This window comes from Narcine bancroftii, chromosome 1 (genome assembly GCF_036971445.1).
Source record: "Narcine bancroftii isolate sNarBan1 chromosome 1, sNarBan1.hap1, whole genome shotgun sequence".
Taxonomy (NCBI): domain Eukaryota; kingdom Metazoa; phylum Chordata; class Chondrichthyes; order Torpediniformes; family Narcinidae; genus Narcine; species Narcine bancroftii.
The window spans coordinates 446214896-446239539 of NC_091469.1; the positions used below are offsets into that span (position 1 = coordinate 446214896).

General features: G+C 41.8%; 1 protein-coding gene across 1 annotated transcript in view; it reads right to left on the reverse strand.

The window, feature by feature from the left end:
- The window catches only part of svila (supervillin a), a 241297-nt gene that overhangs the window by 198510 nt on the left and 18143 nt on the right, over positions 1–24644 (reverse strand). The gene's annotated exons all lie outside the window — the stretch shown is intronic.

Sequence of the window (24644 nt, forward strand, 5' to 3'; positions counted from 1 at the left end):
ATGGACACTAAATTTATGTTTTGTCTCATTGATGTAGAGGAGGCCACAACGAGTGCACCTAATATAGTAGATTAGGTTGGATGAGCTACATATAAACCTCTTCCTCAACTGGGAAGTCTTTGTGGCATTGGATGGAGGTGAGGAGGTGGATCTAGGGACAAGTTTAGCACTTTTTGCAATTACAGTGGAAAGTCTGATTCAGGGAGACTCAGAAAAACTGATCCTTGCAAAAAAAAAAGCTAGGGATGGGGAGAAGATGCAGTTGATTGTGGGAAATGTGGAAGGATAATGTTTTGAGTGCAGAGGTTAATGGAATGGGAAGTCAGTCACAGGGACTCTGTCCTTTTTCGGCTTTGGAGAAGGTAGGTAAGAAATGCAGGAAATGAAAGCAAGGGCTTTATCGATGACAGCTTAGGGGGAAGCCATGTTTCTTTAGGAGGACATTTTGGATGTCAGAGAATGGAAGGTCTCATCTTGGGAACAGATGCAGAGAAAGGGATAATGACCTTAATGGAGCCAGTGCGAAAAGGATAATTTAGATGCCCAACTAAAAGGCAGGCATAGCTGGGTATTTGCTTATAGGTACACCTTGAATCTGGATGAAATGGGAAGAACAAGCTTGGCCAAGCAGAGGCATGTTAGTAAAATAGTTCAGTGTTCACATTAGCAGTTAATCCTATGACCTTCCTGATGGGAAAATGAGTATGTATGGTAATGGCACATCTACAGTGAAAAGATGGCAGTAGCTGAAGAACTGAAATTCTTCATAGAGAGCATGAGTTATGTCATGTATGTAGGTGTGAGTGGACTAGAAAAGAGTACAGGATGGTGCCAAGGTACGAGGAGACGAGTACAGAAACAATGGATCTGCCAGGGCAGTTCCAAATGTCAATTTTGGGTTGGAGATAAAAGCAAGCAGTGTGGGGTTGGTGGATCAGGTTATCCCAGGCCTGGATTATTCAGAGTACTGTGCCATTCCCAGGTGCAAAAAGGACCAAACCTTCACAGCCTTCAGCCTGTGTATTTCCCTACTCTTTGCACACTAGACATCAACGTCGGAGGACACCAGCTGCTCTGCCACAGCTCCATTATTACCAGGTTTCCAAATTTTATACCTCCCAACAAAGTGATGTCTACTGACATTTACAAATTATTGCTGCTCATTAAAGTTGAAAATATTACTCTCGGCAATTTTGTCTGCAACTCAACTGGAATTTTGTTTCAAGTTTACCCTACGGTTTAGGTAAGATTTCAAAGTCAACGTGACATTTCCAAATGTAATTCAACATGAACCAAACTTGAAGCCACTGTCATTTAGGGTTCTCCTTTTTCTTTCTTTCTTTGGCTTGGCTTCGCGGACGAAGATTTATGGAGGGGTAATGTCCACATCAGCTGCAGGCTCGTTTGTGGCTGACAAGTCCGATGCGGGACAGGCAGACACGGTTGCAGCGATTGCAAGGGAAAATTGGTTGCAAGGATTCTGGCAGATACAAGAAGCACCCATTTCCCTTTGAGCAGGTGATTTGAGAATATTTTTAAGCTCATGAACCACAAGACTGAACACAAGCCATAAATGTCAGACACGGTTTTATTCCTGCAACAGTGGCTGTACTCCACACACTGTAATTGCAAGTCAAAATTAAACTTGAATTCTGTTTGTTAGGTTCTATCCGTCATCCATCCTTTCGTAGAACTGCACAGTACAGACCCTTCAGCCAGTGATATTATGCCCATCTATACAAACTTTCTCCACTCCTCTCTCAGTCCACAACACTTTATTTTCCTTACACCCATGTGCCTAACCAAGAATTAAAAAACTCAAAGATTTACATGTCCCCATTGTACCAGCTTCCACCACCCTTGTCCACAATACATTCCCCTCTACCTTCCTCCACTCACCTTAATCAGTTATCTTCTGGCATATGCCATTGCCACCCTAAATGTCACCCAATTAAAAGATCAATTTTTTTTTTAACTCCTTCCACTTTTTTTTCCCAGATCAAGATTTATTTTCATTGTGTTAAAAGAGTCATATTACATGAAATTGCTTTTGCATGCTGTAAACCAGATAGATTTTCCATCAGCAGAAATTGCCTCTACAGTCAGAGAAAGAAGCAAAAGAGAGTCCCTCCAGAGTCACCGAGTGTCCTTCAATTCACCTCCAGCACTTCTGCAGTCCCCGCAGCCACACGGTCCAAACCAGTGGCAACCTGAGCTCCCGATCTGAACCTCCGACACAATCAGGAACCCTTCAGCACTCCCTTACATCTTGGTTGCGATACCTAGTACCCCTTCAGCCAGATCGAACCAGTCTCCAGCAGTCTGCAGCCCGGCGAGCCGCCCGCAGCTGCCCCCAGCCTCCGTGGGTTCCTTGCCACGAGTCGCCAGCAACCCGCCCCATGTATTGGTCTTTCAACCGCAAAACCCCCTCACTGGTCCACCGCCATAGCGACAGTCCCATGTGTTGTCTCCTCTGCTTCTCTTTCTCAGATGGGGATGGTCTCCCTGTTTTCTGGTGCCCTGCACCAGTTCTCCACTCCCCTGGGGTCTGCAACCCCTCATGACTGTTTCCAATCAGAGGCGCCGCCCCGCATTCACGGGGTTTTAAATAAAACTACTGTCGGCTCCTTCCAAAGCCTGTTTGGAGCTGATGGCAGTCGCACTGGGCAGTTGGACTTTGCAGGAGCGCTGCATCTCCGCTCCTCGTGGGGCCACCCTAGCAGCAGCGCCACCATTTTCAGTACATATGCAGCCATGAGCACAAACATGGCCCCAGCTTGGCTTACTATTTTTGTCAGGTATGTGGAAGTTCCAATTCCGACCATACTCTAGTACCACTCCCCAACTCTGTCTCCACTACATCAATGACTAGATTGAACTCAACAATTTCCTCAGGTTCACTGTCAACTTCCGTCTTGCCCTTAAATTTACTTGGACCATTTCTGACAGCTCTCTGCCTCTATATCCAGGAAGCAACTATAAATTCACCGAGTTCCACAGCTAACCAGATGGACTCTACCTATTCCAAGCCAGTCTCCCAATTCCTCAATCTCATCTCTCCCAGGATGAGGCCACCCATTCCAGGTCATCCAAAATATCCTCTTTCTTCAAGAAAGATGGCTTCACCCCCTGCTGTCATTAATGAATGTTCTTAACTGCGTCTCCTCCATTTCTCATACTTCTGCTCTCACTTCAGCTCCCGAGAGAACAAGGATCAAGGTCCCTTGGTCCCCACTTTCCACCCCATCAGCTTGTGCATCCAACACATCATTCTGACACTTCTGACAACTTCAATGAGATCCCTCCAGCAGCCTCTCCCTATCCCATCTGTGTTTTGCAGGGATCAGACTATCCAAAACTACCTGGTCTGCTCTCCCTTCCCACCCATCCTCTTGGGAACTTCTTGCTGTGACTGCAGTAATCACAGAACTTGTTCCCAAAATCTCACACCTCACCTCCATCCAGTCACAAACAGACCTTCTTGGTGAGCAAGAGTGTATCACCCAAGTTAATCTATTGCATCCAGTTTACAGTATGACCTTGTCCACATAGGTTCTTTGCCTTGCTAAGCACCTGCATTCTCTGGATTTAAGCTAAAACTTCTAATAGCTCATCATTTTTGACCCACTCATCATTCCCATGCAGATATGTTAGTTGTCGGTCTCATTCATTGTCAAGGTGAGGCAAAATGCTAATTTGAGGAACAAAACATCATGAGCCAAGTTCAACAAAGAGTGCTCGATTTAGAATCTTCAAATATGTTTTTAACATATGTTCTCACATAAATATAAAATGCAGATTCCAGTACCTGTGTGAATAGTTATTGCTGAGACCTGCCAAGATGACTAACTTTTTAAATGCTCATATTATGTACAAAACTGGCAGCAATGCCTGCATGGACATCAATGTACCAGAAATCTTCTTTAAGCCTGACACTGCTTTTAATTTTATTGATCAACAACCTCTAGCATTGGAACAGGATCTGGGGACAGAAGTTCCCAGAAGGATGGAGGTGTCGTATCTGAAATAAAACACAAAAGTCTGGAGACACCATAGTTAAAGAAAAAACATGATACTGGAAAAACTCAGCTGGTCAAACAGTATACCTTACATAGTAAAGGTAAAGATACATAACCAACGTTTCAGACGAGCTCTTCATCAAGGTATGAAAAAATGTTGCCAGGCACCTAAATAAAATGGTTGGGAGGGGGTAGAGGCAGAGGGAGAGGGAAGAGCATGATCCCAAAGGCAGGAGGTAATAGGTATACAAGGGAAGGAGGACACACCAGCAGTCAGGGGGAGAAGGGATGACTGTGAATGGCGAGGGAAGGCAATGGAGAACAGGAGGAAAGAAGGCGAAGGGAAGGGCGGGAGAACAGAGAGTAGGTTGGCAGAAACTGGAGATCCATGTTAATGTCATCCAGTTGGAGAGTCCCCAGACAGATAATCAAGTGTTGTTCCACTAATTTATGGGTGGTATTGGTGAGATAGTCAGGCATTGGACAGAAATGCGAATATGATAGTGGGGCATGGAATTGAAGTGGTTGGCCATAAGAAATCCTGGTCACTGATGTTGATAGAGCAAAGGTGCTCAGTGAAGTGCTCTCCCAGAATGCACACAGTCTCTGAAACCCACAAAAGGAGCACTGGATGCAGTCTATAACGCCTGCAGATACAAAAGTGTCGCTTCACTTGCGAGGACTGCTTGGGGCACCGAATGGTGGTGAGGGAGGAGGTGTGGACGTTCATGAGGCCACATGGGAAGGTGCTGGGGAAGGGGGCATAGGGGGAATTTCCAGTTATGTCATAGTATGAAGAAAAATAAAATACAAATGTGCTTTGTTGAAAAAGGCAATTGTTGGCATGAGTGTTAGCATGTCTGCACCAAGTTATTTCATGAGTAAAACACCTTTAGAATTGGTTTAAAAGATCAATTCTTTCCAGCATCTGTGGATGAGTAAAGGAGATACTGAGAAATAGTTTCAGAAGGGTTGGTTTATGAAGTGGATTCATTGAGACACGATCAAAATATGTACGTGATTTCTCCCAATTAGGATAATAGTAAATAATTATTAATAATCTATGAGTACTGAAAAATCAAATTGGCTGCATCATTCAATTAAGAGAGTACACAACTGAACTAAAGTCGCCTTCTCTGCTAGATTTTGCAGTGATTAAACCTGCTTTAGGGAATCAGTATAAAGGAGGGAAACTGTTTATACATGTTCAACTGGCTACAGATGTTAAAAACAGAAGAAAGCTTTCAAACGAGACGTCTCAGGCATTTTGCTAGCAATGTATCTAGGGAAAATAGCGCCTATGGCAAGCACTGAAATTGTGCCCCACCCCCCTCACAAAATTAACTTACTTCAGCCCTTCACCTTGCAACTATCCCTCGCCACTGCTACGCCATCCAATTCACCTTCCCCACCTGTCCTTGCCTCTGTAAAACTCCAAAATCATTATATCCAATGTTGTGTTGGATATATTGAGATATTGGAAAATAATCTACATGTTAAAAACGACAGTTAATTCAATTAAAAAAACTCTCTGCCAACTTCAAGGACCATTATTTGCTGAATGAAAGCAGCGGGCAGCATTACCCAGGCCAGAGCGGGACGACAAAAGTTAAATGTGTTGAGTGACTGTCACCAACCCTTCAGTGGAAAGGTGATTCTCGATGCTGAGCCCCCAGTGGGAGAGTAGCAGGAAGATGGCGAAGCCCATACTCAAACTCATCCTTCAGTGCACAACCTCCTCAGCCCTGGCTCCAATAGTGGAGGGTTCAGACTCGGGCGTCAGGAGCTCCGGTCACCATAATCCGACTGTAAACCCTCTCCCCGGTAGTTATAGTACAAGTACTAACGCCAATTATTCTCTTGCTTGTCTGAAAAGTATTTTGTTTGAAATAAATCAGACAGGGGTGTTGGGGGAGTGAATAATTTCCAGGCTCTGCCAGTGCTTGCGTGCCACAAATGGCCAAATTTCAGCAGCTTGCTTGCCTAGTTTTCCCACACACAATGTGTAAAACATTTTTTTACAACATTGATCTAAGAAGGATTGGTGCTGGATGTCTCTCCTCTCAAAGAATCTTCAGTGCTGGGTTTAAAAGGAAGTCCACAGCAGAATGTGTGCAGGTTTCAGTGGTGAGCAAGGACACCAGCAGCCAAGGAGACACTGAACTGGCACCTCCACGTTGCCAATGTGTCAAGGGAGCCTACAACGAGCGGCAGAGGGTGGGTGTCAACAACGCCTACACTCAACGCGTAGTCCTGCCCATAAATAGCACATACGAGCTTGTTTTTAAACTCTTATGAGGATTGGTGGGCGGGAACAGTGGTGCCCCCTTTAAGTGCCGCCCAGGACACATGCTCTGGCTACCATACCCTAGGTATGCTTATGCATTTTGCAGCACCCCAGTAATGAGTCAGTTGATCATTACTATTTCTTCAAACATGAAATAGGGATATTATATTCTGAAACGAACCAATAACTGTAGTTTTGCAGATTTGAGGCAAGACTATTTGTAGAACCACTGTCTAGCTCAGTAGTCCACAACCTTTTACTTTCCACTCACATACCACTTTAAGTATTCCCTATGCCATTAAGTGTTCTGTGATTAGTAAGGGATTGTTTAAGGAGGTATGTGGGTGGACAGAAAAAGTTTGAAAACCACTGTTTTAATCATTCCAAATTGATTCGTTATGTGCACAGTTTCATAACTCCAAAGGAAATGGGCCAATGACCATTTTTCTCAAGCAAAATATTTCAGTAATAATTGGGTCTAGAGCAGTGATTCTCAACCTTCCCTTCCCACTCACATACCACCTTAAGCAATCACTTACTAATCACAGAACACTTATGGCAGAGGGAATACTTAAAGTGGTATGTGAGTGGAAAGAAAAAGGTTGGGAACCACTGCGTAGAAGGACATGGAGAGAGTTAGTTTTTTTTTTTAAATGCTGCAAGGCGATTGAAGGCTGGACCAGAGTTATGGACTGCCAACAGCCAGGAGTTCAAAAAGCAAAGGGCACAATAACAGGGAAAAATAAAGAAAATCAAATGCATAAAATCCAGATGGTGTAATTTAAAACAAAAATTGCTAGAGTCTCAGCAAGCTGTTGAATACCCTAATCAAAATCCTGCTCATGTACTATGGAAAATAGACTGTTTGCATCATGGTCTGATTTGGAAATCTGATTGCAGAAAGTGACAGACATGGTTGCAGAACTGATAGCTCAAAGTTCCAGGGCTTTGTTGATTTAGATGTGATAAAGAGGGAGAGATGAAAGGAGGGGGATGGTGGTGTTACTAATCAGGGAACATGTCCAGGCAGTGCTCAGATAGGAGCGATTACAGGGCTCATTTACTGAGGAATGAAAAAAGGATGACCTCATCAATGCGATTATATTATAGACCTCTCAATAGTCAACAGGAATTGAAGGAACAAATTTATTGATAGCATGCAGCTGCATAGTAGGTGATTTTAACTTTCCATGTAATGAATGAGAATACATAGGAACATAGGAAGAAGGAACAGGAGTAGGCCAAAAATGGCCCATCGAGCCTGCTCCGCCATTCAATACGATCAAGGCTGATCTCATTTATGACCTAACTCCACCTACCTGCCTTCTCCCCATATCCCCTAATTCCTCTATCATGTAAAAATTTATCTAACCGAATTTTAAATATGTTTAATGAGGCAGCCTCAACCACTTCCCTGGTTAGAAAATTCCAAACATTCACTACTCTCTGGGAAAAACTATTTTTCCTCATCTCTGTCCTGAATCTACTCCCCCGAATCTTGAGACTGTGTCCTCTCGTTTTAGTTTCCCCAGCCAGCTCAAAAAACCTTCCTACATGTATCCTATCCATACCCTTCATTATCCTATATGTTTCTATAAGATCTCCTCTCATTCTTCTGAACTCAAGCGAATACAATCCTAGACGATTTAATCTTTCATCATAAGTCAACCCCTTCATCCCAGGGATCAACCTAGTAAACCTCCTCTGGACCATCTCCAAAGCCAGTATATCCTTCCTCAAATATGGAGACCAGAACTGGACACAGTACTCCAGGTGCGGTCTCACCAGTACCTTATACAGTTGCAACATTACCTCCCTACTCCTGAATTCAATTCCTCTAGCAATGAAGGCCAACATTCCATTTGCCTTCTTAATAACCTGCTGCACCTGCAACCTAACTTTTTGCGATTCATGCACAAGCACTCCCAACTCCCTCTGCACAACAGCATGCTGTAGTTTTTCACCCTTTAAATAATATTCAGCTCTTTTATTTTTCTTGCCAAAGTGGATAACCTCACACTTACTAACATTGTACTCCATCTGCCAGACCTTTGCCCACTCATCCAGCCTAACTATATCCCTCTGCAGACTCTCCACATCCTCATTACAATTTGCTCTTCCACTCAATTTGGTGTCATCCGCAAACTTGGTGACACCATATTTTGTCCCCTCCTCCAAGTCATCAATGTAAATGATGAACAATTGTGGGCCTAACACTGACCCCTGCGGCACCCCACTTACCACTCTCTGCCAACCTGAAAAATTCCCATTTATCCCGACTCTCTACCTCCTGTCAGACAACCAATTTTCAATGCAGGCCAATATACTTCTCCGGACTCCACTTTCCTGTAACTTACTGAGAAGTCTCTTGTGCGGCACCTTATCAAACACTTTCTGGAAATCCAAATATACAACATCATGGGTAGATGGGGTTGTAAAGAGGGCTTCTGGTGCATTGGCCTTCATAAATCAAAGTATTTAGTACAAGAGTTGGGATGTTGTGTTGTACAAGACATTGGTGAAGCCAAATTTAGAGTATTATGTGTAGTTTTGGTCACTTTCCTACAGAAGAGGTATCAACAACATTGATGGAGTATAGAGAAAATGTACAAGGATTTTGCCAGGATTTGAAATGCGGAATTATAGGGAACAGTTGAATAGGTTAGGACTTCATTGCCTGGAGTGCCAGAGAACAAGGAGATTGTTAGGGGAGTACAAAATTATGGAGGGGTATGGATATTCCACTGAGGACATTGTTGAGGGTGAAATGCAAAATATTTAAGGGAAACATTGGAGGGACCTTCTTCACCAGTGGGCCTTCTTCCACTGGTGAGAGTATGGAACAATCTGCCAGTGAAGATGGTAGATGCAGGAAGAATTTGGATAGGTACATGGATGGGTGGAGTACCTAGGACACAGGTCAATGAGACTAAGTGGAAAAATAGTTTGCCACTGACTAGATGCGCCAAAGGTGTTTTTCTGTGCTATAATGTTCTATGATTCTGTAATCAAGTCCATCATGAGCACGACCTCCCATTCACTGAAGACATCTGCATGAGGTGCTGCCTCAAGAAGGCAGTCAGCCCAATCAAAGACCCCCAACACCCTGGTCTCATCATCTTGCTGCTCCCATCAGGCAAAAGCTGCAGAAACCTAAAGTTTGGAGAATAGACCCCCACACATCAGCTATCAGGCTCTTTAACCTCCACAACAATAACACTACCCCAAAAACAAAGATATATCTGGACTACGGACTTATAGTAGCAGATAAGTCAGTATCTTTTTTTATGCTATGGACCTCTCTCTTTACAGATTACCAAAAAGATCAAGCATTTCCAAATCCCTAATAGGGAACATGTCAGGGACAAAAAATATGACATTAGGTAATTACAGGGCTTCCAGCTGTACCACAGCATTGGAGAAATTTAAACATACAGTAGTTGGGAGGGGGGTGTGGGGAAAGGAAATACCATTTCATGTTTTTAAAGAGTCAACTCACATTTGTGAAAGGCAACTTGTGTTGGACATTTTGAACGCTCTTGTATGGAAAAAAAGGATGATGAACAGAATGCAGCATTTGTCATCAACATTGGATTTTCAGATGACAAGGTCCACATTAAAGACAGATGAGCAAAATTGATGCCTGTGGAATGTGGGAATCGAGCATCAACTCAAGAACAGAAAGTTGTGCTAAAGTGATGCCTTTGAGTTAAGAGAATACTAAACACTGGGCAGCATTGTTGGCATAGCAGTCAGCACAACGCTTTGACAGTTCCAGTGATTGGGCCTGGGGTTTGAATCCCACGCTGTGAGTTTTTATATTCTCCCAGTGTGTGTGGGAATTCCCCCCACCCCCAGGGGCTCTGGTTTCCTCCCACCATTCAAAACATATGGAGTATGTAGGCTAATTGGGCATAAATAGCTCTTTACCATGGTGTATGTGTAAATTCAATTTAAAATTGATGTTCCCCAGGTATCAGTTCAAAGGACCATACTTCTTTTACAATGCCCAAAATGCTTGGCTAGGAGTGTACACATTAAAGTTGCAGTTTTTTGCCAACATCACCAAACAACAAGGATAACCAGAGGACATGGCTAGATTTAAGAAATGGAGCACAGAAACAGGCCCATTAGCCTAACTCTCCCAAGCTGACCATCTGAGCTACTAGCATTTGCCTGCATTTGGTCCATATCCTTCTGAGCCACTGCACAGATGTTTTAAATCATAACTGCACCTACCTCCAGCACTTCCACTGGTAACTTGTTCCACATGTCTACCGCCTTAGATCCCCTTTAAACCTTACTCCTCACACCATAAATCACACCCTATAGTTTTTAAAATGTTTCCATGGTGGGGAAATCTACAACTTATCTACCTTCTCAAACCCATCCTGACCACAAAATCCTTAGTCTCCTTTGCTCCAGGGAAAACCACCCTCATCTATATAATCTTTCTTTATAAATTAAACCATCCAGTCCCTTGTGAAGCTTTTCTGCACATTTTCTAGCTTCATCCCATCTTTCCCACAGCATGGAGACCTGAACTAACATAATAGTATATATTTGGTCTCACCAACATCGTTTATATCTGCGATAATTCTTGTATTCAATGGTCTTAATGATAAAAGCAAGCATGCCATACATCTTCATCATACTATTTACATGTGTCACCATATTCAGGGAACTATGCATTTGTACCCATGAATCTCTGTCCTCCAACACTCCTAGGGCCCTGCCGCTCATTGTGCAAGTTCTGCCTGATTTAATTTCTCAAAATGTATCACCTTACATTGGAGTTAAAATTATCTGCCATCTTTTCCAATTGTTCTAGGTCCTGTTGTAACCTTAGACAATCTTCTTACTGTCTAGTTCATCAGCAGTTTTAGTGTAATCGGCACACTTTCTCCATTGTCACCTCCATTCTCATCCATATTGTTAATATACATGACAAACAGTACAGGACCCAGCACCAAGTCCTGCAGGACACTACTGGTCGCAGAACTCCAGACTGAAAAATAACCCTCCACTACCAGCCTCCGACTTCCATTTCTAATCCAATTTTATATCCAATTGGTTGGCTCTCTCTGGATCCCATGTGTTCTATCCTTCCAGACCAAAAAGAACCCTGTCCATGTCAACTGCCCCACACCTTCTTCTAAAGCACCTCTCTTTAAAAAAAACCATGATTAGCATAGAAGTTAGGTCGAATCCTTTACGGTGCCAGCGAACTCAGTTCCTGAAGTCCAGGCAATACCCTAGTAAATCTTCTCTGCAGTCTTTCTATATTATTGATATCTTTCCTGTAGTTAGGTGACCAAAACAACATACGATACTCCAAATTTGGCCTCACTGATGTCTTGTACAACTTTACCATAGCATCCCAACTCCTGTACTCAATACTTTGATTCATGAAGGCCAATATGCCAAAAGTTCTCTTGACACCTGTGACACCACTTTCAGGGAAATTATGTATCTGTATTCCCAGGTCCCTTTGCTATTGCACTCCTCAGTGTCTTATCATTTACTGTGTATGTCCTTTCTTGGTTTGTCCTTCCAAAATGCAACACCTCACATTTGTCCGCATTAAATTCCATCTGCCATTTTTCAGCCCATTTTTTCAGCTGGTCCAGATCTGAAGGCATTTTTTGCTGTCCACAACACCTCCAATCTTAGTGTCATCTGCAAATTGCTAATCCAATTTACTACATTATCATCAAGATCATTGATATAGTTGAAAAAAAAACAATGGTCCCAGCTCCGATCCCTGAGTCACACCACTAGTCACGGACCTCCAGTCTGAGAAGCAATCATCCATCAACACTCTTTAGCTTCTCACATCCAGTCATTGTCGAATCCAGTTCACTACTTCATGAATACCTAACATCTGAACCTTCCTGAGGAGCACAGGCTAATAGACAACAAATCACATCTGAGATGTCCTCCTTCAAAAAAAGTGGCTTCCTCTCTACTGCCATCAACTCAGTTCATCTCCATTTCCTGGACATCCATCATGTCCTCTTCTGTACCAAGACACAATAAAGACAAGATCTCCCCTTGACCTATCTTACCACCCCAGTAGCCTCCATATTGTAGTCTGCAATTTCCACCACCAACAATTGATCCACCACTCGACATATTCCCCTCCCTTTCCCGTAGGGAGAATTCCCTCCAGGATTCTCTCCACTCATCGCCCCTTTGGTATCCATCCCTGTGATCGCAAGAAATGCTATACTTTCAGATTTATTGTCAGAGGACATACACGACATCACATACAACTCAGATTCCTTTTTACAATTGGGCGTGGCAGAATTACCACTAATTGGTAGTGTAAAAATTACTGGCACACAGCAAGGATGTAAACAAAAGAACTGTAAACAGATAATGAATGCAAACAAATGACTGAAATACAAGGAGAGCAAAGAAAATCGATGAAGTGCACAGGAGTCCTTAAATTTGTCCCTGATTGAGTTTGTCGTTGGGAAGTCTAATGGCAGTTGTTCCTGAACCTGGTGGTGTGAGTCTTGTGGCACCTATACATCTTTCCTGACGGCAGTAGCAAGATCAGAGCATGTACTGGGTGGTGTGGGTCTTTGATGGTTACTGCTGCTCTCCAACAGCAGCATTCCTTGTAGATGTTTTCAATAGTGAGGAGAGTTTGGCCTGTAATATCCTGGGCTATGTTCACTACCTTTTGGAGAGCTTTGCACTCAGGGACATTGGTGTTCCCATACCAGACCGTGATGCAGCCAGTCAGCACACTTTCCACCAGACCACAAAGACCAGATACAGACCTGGTATCTTTACGCTGTCCACTATAATAACAAGGATCTCCTTGTGCCCAACCATTTCAATTCCACACACCATTCCCACCCCAACATATCCATCAGTGGCTTCATACACGGTCAAACTGAGGCTACCCACATATAGGAGGAACACCACCTTGTATTCCATCTGACCACTCTCCAACCAGACTACATTAATATTGACTTCTCCAATTTCCATGAAGCCCCTCCCTAGAGTCTTTTCCTATCAGAGAGCTACTGCTCTCCATCACTTGTTTTTTTTTCCTCTTCTCTCTCCACCTTTATCAACCCATGACCTCTTACTTGTTACTTCTCCTCCTACCACACCCCTGTCTGTTTTTGTTCATTCTGATATTTCTGGCCTGAGCACTTCAAGGTCATTCTTTGATTCCTATAGATGCTGTATAACCTGCTGAGTTTCTCCAGTGCACTTGTGTATTGCATTTAGCCCCAATGTCTACAGACTTTCCTGTTTAATTTCTCATACAGCAATGGTGAATCCTTAATCCCTGCTTTGAATTATTTTGTCTCATCAGACTATATGACTATCTGATGCCCATACCCTCTCCCTGATTCTAAGTTTCACCTTTTCTGCAAGACTTACAACTGTTGCAATGATACCTTCACCCTCCCAATCCATTCACCATTCCTCAGCTAAATACTGGCCTCGCTGCTCAAATTGTCTGGTAGGTCAACCAGGCATCAGTGCATAGAGCAAGAATCATCCTATCGGGAAGACCATGAACTTTCTGGCAAGTTTTGAGGCTTTCATCATCAATTTGCCCAAGGAATTTCTGGCAGAAAGTTGGAGAACATCAATGTCTGACTTCATTGAGAAATGGGGAGGGACTCAATGTCTTATTGTTGATCTAAGTTATTGAGGTGGTGTACAGTGGGAGTGGGTTAGTGAAGGCAGAACTCTAAAGCTCATTATGGCTAAATTACTTTACTAGCATACAAATGATAACAAATGGATACCAGTGAATGCTGCTAATAACCTAATGGTGATAACTATCAAACATTTTATTTCTTCCACTTGTATATTAAAAGGTCATATAAAGAACAAAAATAACGGAATCTCAACTCTTGTGTGGAAACAATTACACTGCATTTAAAACTGACATTACACAAAAGGGTGTTTGTTGTTAAGGTTTCAAAACAAAAAAAATAGCTCTAAATACTAAAAGCAATTAATCAAATAAAATGTGCATTCATTCAGAAGAACAAGATCTCTCCAACATTATACACGCCAATCCAGAAAATATTTTATATCACTGTGACTTGATTAGTTTCAGATGATATTCTTGAAATTCTATTGGCAAAGTTCAACATACTCACTCATCATTGAATATCAGAAATATTCAAGAGTTTCACAACAAATCTAGTCATGACTTTAGCCTCCTCATGTTTGATCAAAGAAGTTCTTAAGCTTTTGGCATATTGTACATAATAACAGCATAAATTTGGTAAAATAGTTTGAAAATATTTTGTAGCATAAATGTGGTAAAATAGTTTGAAAATATTTTGTAGCATAAATGTGGTAAAATAGTTTGAAAATATTTTGTAGCATAAATTTGGTAAAATAGTTTGAAAATATTTTGTAGCATAAATTTGGTAAAATAGTTTGAAAATATTTTGTAGCATAAATTTGGTAAAATAGTTTGAAAATATTTTGTAGCATAAATATGGTAAAATAGTTTGAAAATATTTTGTAGTGTGAAGATAATTAAGACCATATTCCATTTGTTGTTCAACTGAAAAATTCTAAAACATCAATGTGGTTCACATGTGGAACTTCCATCCATGTGTTTCCATTCAGTACATCTACTGCCAACAGTTTGTGCTTTGTTCTTTGGACTCTATCCAAAGACTGAAAGAAAACTCTTGACAACATTATCCACCAACTTCAATTCCTGTCATTAAAAGGGGAAAACATCACCAGTCCAACCACTTGGCTTTTGCTATGCCACGTATGAAAACAATTCATTCTGAGATGAAGCTCATTGTGAAACATCATCTAAATCAGGGGTGGGCAACATTTAAAAAAAATAATTCCACTTAAGTATTCCCTATGCCACAAGTGCTCTGATTGTTAAGGGATTGCTTAAGGTGGAATGTGAGTAGGAAGGGAAGGTTGAGAACCACTGCTCTAGATCCAATTGTTACAGAAATATTTTGCCTGAGAAAAATTGTCATTGGCCCATTTCCTTTGGAGTCATGGAACCGTAAACATAACAAGTCAATTAGGTACGATTAAAACAGTGGTTTTCAAACTTTCTTGGCACCCATATACCACCTTAAGCAATCTCTTACAGCATAGGGAATATTTAAGGTGGAATGTGAGTTTTAAAAAATGGTTGTCCACCCATGATTTAAATCTTAAAATGTCAGGGGGATCTTTAATTGTACTCAAGATTCAATATTCCTCATCATGTAATAGTGCAGGACATGTAATATTACACACAATTGCTTTCTGCCTGCCGTCAGGCAGACAGTCACCATTAACATCACCCAGCACCCCCTACAGTGAGACCTTTTTTTTTTTAAATTCAGCATCTGGAAAGAAAAAATGTAAGAAACATACGGGGTTTGAACATTTAAAGGAAAAATATCTATTATCATAACTTTGATCCAAAATCTGAAGTAGACAATTAAATAATTTCTTTTGTTTTTACGAAACCAGTTCACACCAGATAAGGGCAGTACTCACATTCCATGTAATACCATTAAAAAACAATGGGAAATACTGCAATTATTCACATCTGCCAGCTTGAGTAGAGCAAAAGTGTCGGATGGTGATAAGCTGCAAGTGGGAATCCCCTCACCAACTGACTCAACCCAAGAGAAGAACTTGACAAATGAACAGACATGTTGACTTTCCAGCAGGGTCTACTTCATAACAGGATTTCCAGGTTTTCTTCTGAATCCACAGAAACTCATATTTGGCATAATATTAAACAGATATCTCGAGTTTCCATTCAGCAAGCAGGAAAATGCAGCCACCCACTGGGAAATGTATCGAACTTGTTGCAGCTGGAGGCAAGCCTCATCTTATAATATCCAAGAACACCTTATATCAAGAACACTGGTCATTAGGACCTTGTCATTACGAATAGAGCTGCAGTATTAATTAGAATGTTGTGAGAGAGCCAGGTTTATTCATTTTAGCCAGGTATACATTTATTTTACAGTGGTAGATGTCCAAATTGTGGTGTTAGAAAAGAAGATGTACAATAAATTTGAGATACTTTCAGACTGGCACGTGAAGACATGCAGGCAGGTGGATTAGTTCAACTTAACATCATGATTGGCAGAGACATTATGGACCAAAGAGCCTGTTCCCAAGCTGTACTGTTATATTATGATCCAAACAACCATAATCAGGAAGTACAAAGAGCAATGGCAAAATGAATACTTAATAGCATTGGAGGTGATCAGTTAACCCTTGGGACTATTTATCCAACACATTTAGTGTCATCTTACTTCAATCTACTGTTCTGAATGTGTTAGTTAACCTTAATAGCCTACTTAACAAACAGAAGAACTTGCTTCCCGTCAGACTGAACCTTTTCTATGCATGGTTTGGTGAGAAGTACACGATGATAATGAAGAAAGCTCTGTGTCCCCTGATGAATGGACCCCTGCAGCTGAGGTAAGGAGAACCCTATCCAAGGTGAACCCATACAAGGCAATGACACCAGACAACAGACTTGATCAGGTACTGAAAGGCTGCACAGACCAATTGGAGTCCTTTATGAACATCTTCAACACCTCACGTCAGCAGTTCAACATCCCCTGGTTTCAAACCGTCATCCCAGTGCAAAGGAGGAAAACCGTAATAACCCTACCGCCTTGTGGCACTGACATCCTTCATTATGAATGCTACATCTAGTGATAGATGCATCAAAGCACATCTCCCAGAGACAATGGGCCCATTTAAATTTGCCATGGGACAAATGGAGCCATTCAACTGATGATGCTATAAGTCCTGCCCCTCCTCTCCCTCGTGGCCTACCTGGAGAACAATGTCTCATTCACCAGGCTGTTGTTCATGAATCTCAGTTCGACGTTTCATACAATCATTCCCTAAAGGATGGTGGAGAAGCTGTCTTCACAGGGACTCAACACCTCTCTCTATAACTGATTCTGGACTTCCTAATGCAAAGACCACAGTCTGTCCAGGTTGGCAGCAAATAACCGAGCACCATCGTGCTGAACACTGGCATACCTCAGGGCTCTGTTCACAGGCCACTCCTGTTAATGCTACTGCCCCACAACTGCAACACCAGATCCAGCTCCAAAGGTGTCATGAAATTTGCAGATGATATAAATCTTTGGCCTCATCAGCAACAAAGATGAGTCACACTACAGAGAAGAGGTGGAAAATCAAATGCTATAGTGTGAGAATAACAACTAGATTCTTAATGTGGACAAGAGACAAGACAAAGGAGATGATTGTAGATTTCAGGTGGTCCTGGACCTTCCACTACACATCTATAGCTTGGTAGTGGGGAGAGTGGGAGCACCAAGTTCCTCAGAGTCCATTTAACAAGTGACCTATTGTGGACACACATTTCCGCATCCTACTCAGTTATAAGCTAATAAAAGCATTTGTTCTCCCGCCAGTCGCGAAAACTTTTATTCATGTTACACCCTTTCCTGAACATTTATGGCAATGGCACTGCCAAAACCCCACCAGCAATTTTTCAGTATTTAAAAAAAAATTTAGACAGCCTATGAGCCCATGCCACCTACAACTCCTGGTACATTTTGAAGGGTGGGAGAAAACCATAGCCCTCAGAGAAAACCCATGCAGACACAGAGAGAACGTACAAACTCCTTACAAACTGCGCAGCATTCAAACCCCGATCCCGATCACTGGTGCTGTAACAGTGTTGCGTTAACTGCTACGCTAACTGTGCCGCCCTGCATCACCACCATGACCAAAAACTCAACTTAGCCGAATGACAGAAATACTTTGGCAACAAGACACTGTCATCAGCCAAGAATATTTTGGTGAGTGACTTAAATTGAAAGGGTGATGAGAGGATCTCAAATAACACACAGACTTCCATGAAATTCCACATGTTCAACATCCTATTTAGATTTCAGATTTATTGACAGAGTACACATGAGATCACATAGAACCCCCAAGATTCTTTTTCTTGAGGTAAAGGAAGAATGACCACTTATTGATTGGGCAAAGAAACTGTACCCAACGTACGCATGTAAACAAATAAAAACAAAATGTACACTAAAAAAATAAGAATCCTTAAACAAGTCTCCGATTGAGGTTGTTGTTAGGAGTCTGATGGTGGAGGGGTAGCACCTGTTCCTGAACTTCGTGGTGAGAGTCTTATGGCACCTCTACACCTTTCCTGATGGCAGCAGTAAGAACAGAGCGTGTGCTGGCCGATGTGGATTCTTGATGATTGCTGCTGCTTTCTGCTGGCAGGGTTCCCTGTTGATGTTCTCTATGATGGAGTTTGTTTTGCCCACCATCTTTTTCAGGGCTTTTACCATCAGGGGTATTGGTGTGCCCATATCAGACCAGTCAGCACATCTCTGTAGAAATTTGCCAGAGTTTCCAATGTCATATCAACCTCCACAAATTCTTGAGGAAGTAGAGGTTCTGTCGTGTTTTCTTCATGATGCCATTAGCGTGTTTATCACCATGAACATTCATTCCCTCCATCAACTACACTATGGCTGCACCATTATCATCAGCGCACTGCAGAAATCCACCAAGGTTACTCTAACAGCACATCCCAAACACAACCTTGATATTGCCTGCACATTTCCTTCAAGTTGCACATCTTTCATGCTTCATTCTCACTGCTCTAGATACTGGAAGTGCTTGCCCACTGGCACTGTGAAATACCCCCTTTTACCATCAGGGGTATTGGTGTGCCCTCACTGTAGATACTACAATGGTTCCAAGCTTCAAATTACCTGTTAAAAGGCAGTTAAGGATGGTTGATCAATGTTAGCATGGTCAGTAATACCAACTTTCTGTACTTAAATTTAAATTCAGAAACCCTGCCGTGTATCTCTTAAAAGTAGAATTAGAAATCTGATACTTGCCTCATTCTAATCCATAAATTTAGAGATCCAGCATGGTAACAGGCCCTTCCAGCCTAATCTGCTTTGCCACACATCCCCATTTCCAGCAGAAACCTTGGAACATCTCCATTACCCACAGCTGCAAATAGTGACTTTGACCGGAGACTTGACTTTCTGTTGTGAAGATAATGCAAACCCTTGTCTAAAACAAGTTGTTGGTCATAAACAAGTAATATGATGACTGAATGGCATCCTTTTTCTCCTTCAGTGAGATTAAAGGAAGCAATTATGTCATGTGGGAATCCCAAACATGGATTAAAATTGCAAAATATTCAGTCAGTGCTATTGCCCAGACCACCAAGATTCAGCAAACCCCAAGAATGACACCACCAAAATGTTCTCTTTTCCACAACACAGCAGGAAAACGTCACAGATACATTGGACAACAATTAACAAGTCATAAGCAGCAGCCATGAGCAAGGAAAATGGTACCTTTCATATTAGTCTCCAAAGCACAACATGAATATGGATATGGTCTGATTTAATGATTTTGTCACAGAATTTTGACATGAATGTAATAAGCAGGCAAGCTTGAAAACGTCTGTGCTTGGTTCCAACTCTAATGCTGACTTCCCCAACAAGGTTAATGGTGTAGAGTAGACAAGAGTCCTTTTAAATGCCAACACCAGAAAATAGCATTGAGTTCAATACTGCCTCATTGTGTTGAAAGCTAGTATTAGCATTTCCATCTCATTTCAGTCAACCCAACATCAACCTTCAAGGTTTAAATGGTCCAGAACTATATACATAGCATGACAAAAATAAAATATTGTTAGCCTCACAAAAAAGTTTCAGTCATTAACAGAGGTGTTTTTTGTTTTTTTTTTACAAGTACCAGTTATCATTCCTTTTTCATGCCAAAGGAACTGCACATAAAAAAAAGCTTGTGACATTTAGAGGCATTAAGACTGAAGTTCAGTCAAAGAATGAAGAGTCTTCGGAGGAAGAATGAGAGATCCAGAGGTAAAAATTCAGTAAGTGAAGTCAAGACCATCAGTGGCGGAGAAATTCTGGGGAGGTGCAATATGTTAGAGGGTGTTTCAAAGATTGGAAGGTCATGATGCTGTAACAATATTAATATTTGGGGAAAATTTATAAGATTTAGAGTAGGTTGCATATATACACACACATTTTAAAATAGATCTTATTTGAAAGACTGAAGAAATACTGAAGATCTCTGGAGAATGTAAACACCTTTTCACAAGTAGGTGTTAACTGAACTGACGTCATAAAATGAATGACCATTGTTTGGAAGTGGAGGCACCATGGCTAGTGGAAGCTCTTTTCAAGGGTTTTCCCAGAGTGCACAGAAAGGTCACTCCTGGATTGTTTACCTAAGATAACAAGAAGAAAAAAAAGAACTGTTGTTTGCTGGAGAAAGTGGGGGTTTTGCAAGACATGAGTCACATACTCTCTTTGGAGTTTCAGTTGGAAAAGAGTTAACAATTCAGTCAATGTGTGGGACACTGACAAGTAACTGAAAAGTGCAATGCAGGAAAAACTGTTTGAAACTGATGAAAGCAAGTTCCAGAGCTGTAGATGGCTGGAAGTGCTATCTGTCTGATGTTTCTTTTGAAATAGAGGAAGGAATGGAACTCTGTGGTAGCTTGAAGAAAGAGGTTACCATCTGGAAGACCCTGATGGGGCAAGTTTCATCAGCAAGACCCTCAGGTGACTAGTGGTGGAAATCCTGGAGCAACAAATATCTCTCTCTGCAAAACCTACAAGAACTTTCCTGAGCGGTAAACATTTACCTTTCAAGCACCAGGCCTGGTGAACTTTATACATGTTAAATTCTGTGCACAGTATGGTAATTGCCTGCAACCAGAAACCTTGGAAGAAGGAAAAGTGAGATTGAAATGTGAACCAAAGAACTTTTCTTAAATACAAACACATTACATACACGAGCGCTAAGAATTAGAAGAGGATAATTTTGGTTAGTATAGTTCAAGTATGGAGTTAAGTTAAAGTTTGATTCTATTTTCATGTTGTTTGAAGTTGATTAAAAATAACTTTTGTTTTGAAAGGCACTTGGCTTGGTGAATGTCTATTGCTGCTGGGTTTTGGGGACCTTTGGGCTTGTAACAGTGCAGCATAGAAGATTAAGAATGGACTAGGAATTAAAGGCACATTCAAAAATCAATCTAAAGTAAATCAAAAAGTTCAGGGTACAAATTAGAACAAAGCAGCCAGTTATGTTGGCATCAGCTTTAAGCATGGAAATATACTCAAAGGTGCAAGACTGCAATTAATAAAGCCATGGATAAGAGTTTGAGCAATAGAAGAGTTGAGGCAGGGCAGAATACAATATTACGGAGATTGAAATAAATAATCTTAGTCATAACATGGACCTGTAATGAGAAGCTAGACTGATCAAATACATCACGTGGGCTTACATACAATCTGGTTCAGCCTCAGACAATTCTTAGGCGAAGTCAGTGTTCAACAAGCTGCATTTATGGCAGGGATTAAAAGATAACCATTTAATTCTTCCTGATATGTGGCTAGAGAAAATTTCTGCTCATGCAAAACTATGTCAAGCAAGAACTGGAGATTCTGCATAATTTGAAATAAAAACAGAAAATGTTGAAAATACTCAGATAGTATCTGGAGTGAGAAACAGAGATAAAGTTTCACATTAATGACATTTCATCAGAATAAAGGTTAATGACCAAAAAACATCAACTGTGCTTCATGCTCTCCAGGTGCAGCCGACCTACTTAGAATTTCCAAGAGAGTTATGAGCCAGGGTAGAATTGAAAGGTGGAGATGCTGGTGTGGTAGATCTAGGTAAAGTCAATATACAAATGGAAACGGACAGTGCTCTTGTCATTTTTTTTTTAAAAAATAAACCAGCAACTAGATTCTGGGAAATTATTCCCATTTACCTGGAATGCATGTTATGTAAAAGGCTAAGTACTGGAATGGGAGTGCCATTCCAGTCCTGACTTTTTCCTCCAAGGCCCTTCATCTTTTATGCCTTCAGTTTACGCTGCACTGCAGGCATTCTGGGACCAATTCAGGTCATGATGTGCATTGTACATTTTAAAAAAAATTATGGTACATAAAGTGCTGCCTGCTCTCTCCCACAGCCCTTTTTCCTGCTCTACCCTGGCAGTCTGCTGCCTGCTCTCTCCCGTGGCCTCCTGTACCAGTGGTCCACTGCCTACTCCCTGTTGCCCTGGGTCATTAAGACTAACCCTAACCCAACCCTGAAACCTCACACCAAGCCCCAACCAAATCCCAACCATAGCCCTATCCTTATCCCAAATCCCACACCTAACCCTAATATGTGAATACAAGGTCACGCACAATGTGGACAATAAAGCTACTCCAGGATATCAGTCCACTTCTCTCAATCAATACTTGCAGTAGATTTTTCCAATGCTCTTATAAATTGTGTGCGTATGTTTTAGTAAATTGCCCATTCTCCCATGCTCCTTTGTACATGTTCTTCTTTGGCTTGGCTTCGCGGACGAAGATTTATGGAGGGGTAAATGTCCACATCAGCTGCAGGCTCGTTGTGGCTGACAAGTCCGATGCGGGACAGGCAGACACGGTTGCAGGGGAAAATTGGTTGGTTGGGGTTGGGTGTTGGGTTTCTCCTCCTTTGTCTTTTGTCAGTGAGGTAGGCTCTGCGGTCTTCTTCAAAGGAGGTTGCTGCCCGCCGAACTGTGAGGCGCCAAGATGTACAGTTTGAGGCGATATCAGCCCACTGGCGGTGGTCAATGTGGCAGGCACCAAGAGATTTCTTTAGGCAGTCCTTGTACCTCTTCTTTGGTGCACCTCTGTCTCGGTGGCCAGTGGAGAGCTCGCCATATAACACGATCTTGGGAAGGCGATGGTCCTCCATTCTGGAGACGTGACCTACCCAGCGCGTGCGTATGTTTTAGTAAATTGTCCATTCTCCCATGCTCCTTTGTACATGTATGTCTTATTAAATGGTGCATTTTTTTTCCCCCATGGTCTCACATTATTACCCTAATTTCAATCTGGTGTACAAGACCGGGGGGGGGATATCTTTGAGCCTTTTTTTGGGGAAAAAAAAGTGGGTCTAACATGCCATCATATACAGTATGTTACACACGACATTATACGCGGATACTGTTGAGTTACTCATCCCACTCCTTTTGTTTGAGGAATGCCAATATGCTGTTTAAAATGACGGACTGAAACTTAGATTTTCAGATTTTTATTGTTCTAGTGTGAATGACATGTCGGCATTGGAGAGCACTTCATAACAGTAAAATACCGCGATTGCACTGTAAAAAAGTCTTACAGCTCACCAACAGGCCCACAGACCCAGTTTGCCCATGTTAAACATGTCCACTCGTTTCAATCCCAGTTGCCCAATGATTCTCCAATCACCACCTTCTGGGTAAAAAGCTGCCCATCACATTCCTTCTAAATCCTATCCTTTGCTTTGCTTCATATCCATGCCATCTTGTCTTAGAAACCATCACTATCAATGTTCCTCATGATTTTACTGACCTCAATTCGATCATCTCTCAACATCTTACACTCCAAGGGAAATGGGCAGTATTTTTCCTGTATCTCATGATAACTCAATTTCCCTAATCTTGGCAACAACTTCATAAACCTCTCCTGTATTCTTTCCAACTCTGAACCGTCCTTCCTATAGTGAGGTGACCAAAATAGTACTTAATACTCCAAGAGCAGCCTCACGGTTGGCATAGGGTCAGCAGTGTTGATGTAGTGGTCAGCGCAATTCCTTTACAGTGCCAACGATCAGGACTGGCATTCCAATACCATGCTGTCTGTAAGACATTTGTATGTGTCTCTCCATGCATTTTCCCCACGGGCTCCTACTTCCTCCCATCATTCGAAACGTGCTGGGGGCTAGGGTAATTGGGTGTAAATTGGGTAGCACAGACTCATAGGCCGAAATGGCCTGTTATTGTGCTGTATGTCTACATTTAAATTTAAACATCTTGACAACTTCAACATATCCCAATATTTGTATTCAATGCCCTGACCCATCGTTTAATTGCACCTTGGAAGCTGGCAAGTAACCAAAGATAATGGAATGAGAGTTTCCAATGGCTTAATATAGCAGAGCCAGTGATCTGTTTCAGATCAGATACACTGCAGCTCCCTCCCACTCAATAACCATCACATTACAGACACATTTTAGCAATATTGTACTTTGAACTGTTCAAATTTCACTGTTGTCCTCAGAGGATAAAGCTCCTTATAATTATCAAAGTTACAGGGAGAATAAAGCAGAGATAGCTGGGGTTATTTTAGCCAAAAAGAGAGGGAAAAATGACTGGACTTCCAGCACAGTTAAAAACTCAGATAATCAAACATTTTTGATTCCATTTGTTGATTGTCATCTTATTCATCTGCAGGTTTTGCATGTAGTGTTAGGACAACATCTGTAGTAATGTC